At 40.6% G+C, this 2753-nt stretch overlaps 1 long non-coding RNA gene across 1 annotated transcript; it reads left to right on the plus strand.

The window, feature by feature from the left end:
- Window positions 1-210: 210 nt before the first annotated feature.
- On the plus strand, window positions 211-1494 carry LOC109199820 (uncharacterized). The gene is made up of 2 exons (XR_002060116.2): window positions 211-485; window positions 1189-1494. It is a non-coding gene; the product is annotated as an uncharacterized LOC109199820 (long non-coding RNA).
- The last annotated feature ends 1259 nt before the right edge of the window (window positions 1495-2753 follow it).

The following is a 2753-nucleotide window of genomic DNA, read 5'->3' on the forward strand; positions in this document are numbered from 1 at the left end:
CTGGAAACTTAAAAGCACACCAACTCATCCACAGTGGAGAGAGACCATTCAGCTGTGACGAGTGTGGAAAGTCTTTTACGCACATTTCACACTTAAAACACACAAACTCCTCCACAGTGGAGTTAAAGCGTACACCTGTGATCAGTGTGGCAGAGCTTTTACTCACAGAAACAGCTTACAGAGTCATCTAGTTACCCACTCTGGAATTAAGGCGTACAGCTGTGACGTCTGTGGAAAAACTTTCAGCCGGATAGGGAGCCGAAATACACACCTACGCATTCACACCGGACATGATGTGTACAGCTGTGATCAGTGTGGTAAACAGTTTACTACAAACACAGAGTTACGACGTCACATGTTTACCCACACTGAGGAACGACCTTATAAATGTGACCTGTGTGAGAAGACTTTTAAATCTCCACGTTACCTGAGACGACACCAACAGATCCACACCAGAAAGACTCTACAAGTGCAGTTACTGTGAGGTATGTATTTATATTTTTATCTTGTCAGCCCGACTGTTTGAAACATCTCTGCTCATCAAAGTGTGTTAGCATGTTAGCAATTCTACTGCATGGAAAGGCAGCTCTGAATGATTATTCAGACTCTAATCACAGGTTTTTAGGGATAGTGTTTGAGAATTGTGTTATTGTTATTGTAGCATTAAACTAGTATTACTTTAATGTTTTTACCCTTATCATTTTTATAGCATATTAAATTGAGCTTAGTGTGATAATGTAAACAGTAAAATGTAATTGGACTTTGGCAGATTCAATTCAATTCAATTCAATTTTATTTATATAGCGCCAAATCACAACAAAAGTCGCCTCAAGGCGCTTTATATTGTACAATAGATCGCACAATAATAAATACAGAGAAAACCCCAACAATCATATCATATGACCCCTATGAGCAAGCACTTTGGCGACAGTTCGAAGGAAAAACTCCCTTTTAACAGGAAGAAACCTCCGGCAGAACCAGGCTCAGGGAGGGGCGGCCATCTGCTGCGACCGGTTGGGGTGAAGAAGGAAACAGGATGAAAGACATGCTGTGGAAGAGAGACAGAAATTAATAACAGATATGATTCGATGCAGAGAGGTCTATTAACAGAGATGCTCTTTATTTCAGGTGACGTTCAGGATAAAATGTTGAAGGACTGACTTACACTGTCTTTGTGTTTTTGTTTAGAAGCAGAGCGACACAGATGGATCAAGTTCTCAACCCTGTCATCGCTGTGGGAAAGACTTTTGTTGTGACCTTTGTGGAAAAACTTTAAGTCATTGAAGGACTCTGAAAATACATCAACGTAGACACACTGGAGACAAAATGAACTACTGTAAAGAATGCGGGAGAGGCTTCACCACTTCAAAGGACTTCAAACAATATGAACTCCTTCACAGTGGCGTTAAAAAGCATGTCTGCGATCAGTGTGGGTCATCCTTCATCAGTGCACGTCAGCTTGAAAAGCATAAACGAGTCCACACATGAGAGAAACCATACAAGTGCAGACACTGTGACAAAACCTTTTCACAATCATGTGATCATATTAAGCATGAACGCAGACACATGAAAGAGAACTTCATCTGTGAAAGAGTTTGAGTAATCTCAGTTCATACTCCACTCAGAAACGATTCCATGTTACAAATAAACTGTTACATCTTGATTCCTGCTTTTACGTTAATCTTGTAAACAGTACATTTGGATAACGACTGAAACCGGCCCAATGAATGAACAATGGGCTGTGAGGTCAATTTCTTCATCATTAATATGCAAATTCTTATGAGCATTGATCAACAACCACTGGTCAATGGACATGAGTACCATTCACAGAGTAAATATTTGCATAATGATTATGAAGTTTACTGTTACCAATGTTCAAAAACATTTACTACATTATCTTCTCTGTGCAATGTTAAGGTTCAAAAGTTGGAGAAAAGGAGTACGGAGGGCTCACAAGCAAATAACAACTCTGGTCCGGAAGATGTGATCAAAACAAAGATTTATTGATAACACGCGTGGAGTCCGAAGCTGGGCAAAGTCAGCAATCGAACTGAACTCACGATGATTAGACAAAGGTTTTATATGGGTACAATAACAAAGCCCCCTCTTTTGCAAAATAGACAAAGTACAGCTTACATCACTTAAACCACAAAATGTTCCTGCTAACTTTAACATAGTTTACAGAACATCACGTCTCATCTCCCTCCCGGTGTCGCCCCACGTACGCTTCCTTATCTTCCCGTAGATCAGGTATACTTCCTGTAAGCATCTGACAATCTGCCGGCATAATTTGCATTTGCAGCAAAACACATCTTCACTTCTTACCTACCAAAATAGATCTGTTATGGTGTGTGTGTGTGTATGTGAGTGTGTGTGTATGTGTGGGTGCCTGCTGTGTAGGCTATGTATGTGTCATGACCCCGTCTGCACCTCTGCTCCTCACACTGCTCGTCTTAGCCAGACATCAGGCCTGTGCACCTACACAGCTGAACTCTGTGTGATTTCTAGGGTAAATGTCACACTCGAACCATGAAGGAAACTTACTCAGACTGAACTGAAACTTAAAACTTACTCAAAAGATATAAGGTATAAATGATAAAACTTAAATCTTAACTCTAAAGAATATAAGTAATAAAGATAAAAATCACTCCAGGCGTATGTAAGCAGGTGTGTTGCCATTCCTTTCAGAGCTCCTGTCCTCCTCACCGTGTATTGGCTGATCCTTAACGCCTGCCAAGAGTTTCTGACCTTCA

This window comes from Oreochromis niloticus, unplaced genomic scaffold (genome assembly GCF_001858045.2).
Source record: "Oreochromis niloticus isolate F11D_XX unplaced genomic scaffold, O_niloticus_UMD_NMBU tig00000457_pilon, whole genome shotgun sequence".
Taxonomy (NCBI): Eukaryota; Metazoa; Chordata; class Actinopteri; order Cichliformes; family Cichlidae; genus Oreochromis; species Oreochromis niloticus.